This window comes from Mesocricetus auratus, unplaced genomic scaffold, assembly GCF_017639785.1.
Source record: "Mesocricetus auratus isolate SY011 unplaced genomic scaffold, BCM_Maur_2.0 Super-Scaffold_100025, whole genome shotgun sequence".
NCBI classification, from domain to species: domain Eukaryota; kingdom Metazoa; phylum Chordata; class Mammalia; order Rodentia; family Cricetidae; genus Mesocricetus; species Mesocricetus auratus.
This window is the reverse complement of record NW_024429206.1, coordinates 5795961-5801503: the sequence shown is the minus strand read 5'-3', so window position 1 is coordinate 5801503 and position 5543 is coordinate 5795961.

Sequence of the window (5543 nt, the reverse complement as noted above, 5' to 3'; positions counted from 1 at the left end):
TTAGAACTGGTCTAGACTGTGGTCTCAGGACCCCCACCCCAAGCCTACCGGCACTTGACAGTCATTTTAATCACAACCTGGGCTGTGTCGAGCAGTGTCAGGTGCTAATAGATCTGCTGTCACATTTCTCAGCCGAGTTTCCCTTAACAGATATTTCATGGCTGTTGTTAATGTGCATTTTTCACTGAGTAATTTCCAGAGCCTGAACTTGTAGCACATCCCAGTGATAAACGTCCCCAGTTCCCAGTCCCCTGTCGGCTGCAATGTCACCCTTACCTCCTCCCCAGCACCTCTCGACAGCCCATCCAGTTTTATGATCCCTCTGTCCCAGTGATCACGACTGAACCTTTAAGAATCCAGATGCATTTCAAGTTTAATTGAATAAAATTCTTTGTATAATAAATTCCGCATGAATGCTACATAAATCAATGCCTGGAAGGATTTGTGGCTCATCTCTCTCCCCAGACGGGGTTGAGGATCTTGCTGGCAGTGCTGAGCCCAAGCTGGTCCTGTCTTGATCACCAAGAGGAATAAATTTGCCTTTGGGGTATATAGGGTGTGGCTTCTGCTGTCATGACCTATAGGTAATCTCTGAGTCCCTTTTGGAAGACAGTGCTTTGTCCAGGCAGAGCAGAGGACAAGCAGACTAGGGTCTGGGAGCTCTGGGGAGGGATCTCATAGTCATTTATGGAATCAGAGCTCCCATCATTTGTCACTTTGGAGTCCTGGAGAAAACTGCGCACAAGCTCTTTAGGGTGGTGCACATGCTCTTTCTAGGCTGGTTGTCAAGCTGTGTGCATCATGGAAGTCTGTGTAACCCCAAGGTGAGACTCCCATGCAAGCTGGGGGTGTGGCACATGCCTGTTGTCCCAGCTACCTGGAAGGCTGAGGCAGGTGGATTATCTGACAAACTTGGGAGTTAAAGACTAGTCTGGGCAACATAGCAAGACACTGTCTCAAAAAACAAAAAGGCAAAAATAACAACACCCTCTTCAAGAGCTAAGTGTGAGTTCATGGGGCACCTTCCTCCATTGGCCACTTAAGGGTTCCTGGAGCTCCAACCTTGAAGGTGAGAAGGAATGCCGGATCTGCGGAACCCGGAAGGACAGGGAATGATCAGCAGGCACACAGCTCCACACTAGCCCGAACCCTGAGAAGGGCCTGTCAGTTTCCAGCCCCGAATTCTGGATACATTGGTCATCTTTTTATACTGACCGCATCACTGGTAAAATGATGCCAGTCTTCATGCTCTGTGGTCATTGGGAGAGCTTACTTACTCAGGCAGTGTTTAACAAGTCCCTGGCAAACGCTAGCTACCGTTACTTGAATTCAGATTCCCGCTTTGCCACATCTTACTTTTGTTACCTTGGACAATTCATTTAGCCACTGTGTAGCCCAGGCTGGCCTCTTTCTTCCTCTAGAGTGCTGGGATAAGCGGCAAGTACCACCGTGCTTGGTACTCTTCATCGTAACAGAATAGCAGCAACTTCCTGGAGTTCGAGGCTGAATCCATGGGTCTGGTTGGTGTAGCTGTAGTAGCCAAGTAGCTTTGGCCTCTTAAAAAGCCATTCTGGGCTGCAGGAGTGGAGCCGGGCTTCGAGACAGGGTTTTGCCACAGAGCCAACTGACCTAAATTTGAGATCCTGCCACTGCACACACACAGCTTTGTAAATTCTCACACTGTGGGATTGTGAGGTGGCTCTACAGGTAAGGGCACTTAGCACAGAGCTGAGTTTGACACCTGGAATCTATATGGTGGGAAGAGAGAACAGGATCCTCTGACTTCTATGCATGTACAATGCAAGTATGTGCATAAACACACACAGACTTCTGCGCATGCACAATATATGTGTGTGCATAAACACAGATTCCTATTTGTGCACAATACCTGTGTGTATAAACATACACATACTTCTATGCATACACAATACCTGTGTGTATAAGCATACACAGACTTCTCTGCATACACAATACCTGTGTGCATAAACATTCACACACTTCTATGCATGCACAGTATGTGTTTGTGCATAAACATACAGACAAGTGTCAAAACAAACCTTTACACTGTAACTAACCCTGAGAGAGCATCTTGCCCACAGCAGCCCCAGCCAGCTGCCATGAGCATCCTTGTGTTACAAACAGAAGCTGGGGCACTGGGAAATGACACCATGGCTGGTGCCATGCAGTAAGAGGCCACTCTGGGACTTGAGCTTGGATCTTCCTCAAGCCTGCTTACCTATGCACAGGGATCACATTATACCTGTCTTGCTGTGGTGGCAGCAGAGCCTGTCGGGTTCCCCAGGGTGACCTCCTTGGGAAGTTAGCTATTAGGGTATGGCTGGTAATTAAGTAGGGTAGGCTGCTTCTCCAGGAGAGCAAGAAAAAATTGAAAAACTCCCAGAGGACCCTGGTTGTCCCAGCCACAAGTAGCCATTCCAAGGAAAATGAGAAATAGGTGCCAGTTGAATGTGACACAAAGGCCCCCAAAGAACCAACCCAATAGAGGCACAAAAACATCCTGATGATTCCAGACCTGGGGTGCAAGGTGACCTCGCCATTTCAACATCCTAGAAGCAGCTCCTGTGGCTGATCTCAGGTCACAGGCCCTCTGGTCCCCCCCCCCCACTGGCCATCTGTAATACCAACATCCCTCCCCAGCTAGTAGGTGCCTTTATTTATGATCACCTTGGAAGGGTCGAGCAGACATATGTTGCTAAAGGGGCATTTATTCTTGTTTATAAAATTTATGGCTTCACCTCAATTACACACTGTCAAAACGGGAAGGATCGGCCCCAAAGCCTCTAGCCGCCTGACTGCTTCAGACGTGCGTACATCTGTTAACTCCATGGGAGCTGTACAGGGAAATCAGGTCCGCTATAACTCAAGCTCGCTGTCCTGCCATGAGGTGTGAGTTGCAGGCCTTGGGCAGATACATTCAGGCGTGCATGTGGGCAAGCGGCGGCTAACCGCTGGAGTGGCCATGCCAGGTGGCCAGATGTGTCCACTAACCATGGCCTCTGTCAAGCTGGGGAAGATGCGAGAGAACTTTATTTCTGTGGCTGCTGGGGTCCAGCTGCAGGACCCCAGCGGCTGGAGAGAGTTTTTGAGCCTGTGGCTCTCCACCTGGCAATATCAGTGGGGGAAGAGCAGGTGTCTCCAGTGTGGGGGAGTGCAGGTGGCTGTGAGTTTCAGGAGGACAGTTTGGCAACACTCACCAGAGTCCTGAGAGTGCAGAGTGCATGTCCTGGGCCTGCAAGTCCCCTGCCCCCAACATCTCAGAGGGAAATGTGTCTCAGCAGAGCCCAAAGGGGTGTGTTCAGCAGTGTGCTCATTACAGTGAAAAACTGGACCCTTGTGTGGGAGACAAGGCAGTTGGCGACTCAGTGCGTGCACTGTTTAACAATAAGGGACCGTAAGAAATGTTGTGACCTGTGGGAAGTGGGAATGGGGACCTGTTCCAAAATGGTGTGTAGCAAACAGTCCGAATTCTGTGAAATTGACATCCGTGTGTATACACCACAGGAAGACTGCGTGTTTAACAGTGCATGGGGTGTCATGGGTTGTGTTAACACTTCGGGTTTTTTTTTTTGTCTGAATTTTCTAACTTTCCTGCAATGAGTTTAGGTTAGGTTTGAGAAGGGCTCGCTATGTAAGAGACACGAGGGAGAATGGAAAGAAAGTGAAAGCCAGGCCCGGGCATGTGGCTCAGTTGGTAGAATGCTTGTCTGCCATGCACGGAACCATGGGTTTAGTTCCCCGTGTGTGTGTGTGTGTGTGTGTGTGTGTGTGTGTGTGTGTGTGTGTGTGTGTTGGTACATGCTGCTAATCTCAGTACTTGGGAGGTGGAGTGGTAATATCAGTAGTTGAAGGACAAGGTCATCTTGTCTATGTATCAAGCTTGAGGCTAGTATGGGCTACATAAGACCTTGGCCCAAGAAAAATAAATAGAAAGACCAAAAAGAAGTGGGGGTATGTCCCTGCCTACACTGAATCACCTTCCTCCCTTGGGACGGCTGGGGTCACGGTAGTCCCTGGAGGATGTCAACCTCTAGAGCCTCCCCACTACCCACAGGTGCCCTCTGATACTGTTTTAGAGTTCTATTGCTGTGAAGAGACACCATGACTGGCATCTCATACGGAGGAAAGCATTGAATTAGGGCTTACTTACAGTTTCAGAGGTTTAGTCCATTGTCATCATAGTGAGAATATGGCATCATGCAGGAAGATGTGGTTTGCTGGAGAAGTAGCTGAGAGCTACATCCTGATCCACAGGCCAAGAGAGACTCTGGACTTGGCACTGGCTTTTGAAACTTCAAAGTTTAAGTCCTCCAACAAGGCCACGTCTCTTAATCATTTCAGATAGTGGCACTCCCTGGTGTCCAAGCATTCAAATCTGTGAGCCTGTGGGGGCCGTTCTTATCCAAACCACCAAGGGTATCCAGCCTAGGGAATATGTGCTGTGCCTTCCTGCCACAGACAGTTGACTGGCTGCGGTCCAGCCTGTGAATGCAGACTTGGCTTGTACTCTAGAGCAACTGAGGAGGAAAAGAAAGTGTTCCCATCCCTTCTGAGATGCCTCATTGGACAGGAGTCTCCACCACCATCTCAGCCAGAAGTCATCTCTCCTCTTCCTGTGACAGCGTCTTTTATTTGTCCAGACCCACAAAGAACTTCTGTATTTATCTCATGGCTTTCCATGTCGCCTCAGGACAAAGGGGCACACAGACACGTGGAAAGATAAGGCTAACATGCCACAGCCTCAGTCCCAGCCTTCAGTAGAAAACCCAGTTCCTTCTCTGTTCTGCTGTGAGCAGAGAGGGGCTGACCCCAGGCCGGGGAAGAGACGCTAATCCAGTGGGTTTCCAGTTATAAGGAATAAGGTTGAGTCAGGAGGCTGGGGTTTATAGATAGTAATGTCTGCCATGGCCTCATCGAAGTACACAATAAGAGACACGCTTTTGATACTTGTGCATTCTTAGGGTAAAACCCTCACTGATCTCAGAGGAGGGGGAGACTGTGTAAGGAGGTGTGGTCCTCCAAAGCAGCCCCCCCAAATAATTCTAGACACCCCAGGAGAACTACTAGCAGAGGAAAAAAATTCCAAGAGCTTTGAGGTGACAAATCAGGGCCATAGATCTCTAAGAGTCAAATGCTTATAAATCTGACTAATTAATTAGTCAGCCCTGACGAGCTCCCCACCATAATTCAGCATCTGCAATTAGATTTCATATTAAAGCATGCAAATTCAAGATTAAAGCCAGTGAGAAAAGCTATGACAGCCCCACCCCCTCCAGCCTCTGCCACCCTGCACCACTGGCTCCTCGGGGTGCAAGTTCTAGAATCTTCTCTTCTGCTGCTTTGTCTCCCTGGCCTCCATTGTGCTGTGCCGTGCCGTGCCCAACGTGGTGAGGGACCAGTGCCAGCTCCTTTCCTGGAGGATGGCTGGATTTAGGTGGGGCAAACATTTTGGTTCAGGGCCATTTGGGGACTTACAGGTTGCAAAGTCCTGCAGCCAAAGGTTATGAAGCAAACCTCTGTGTAGG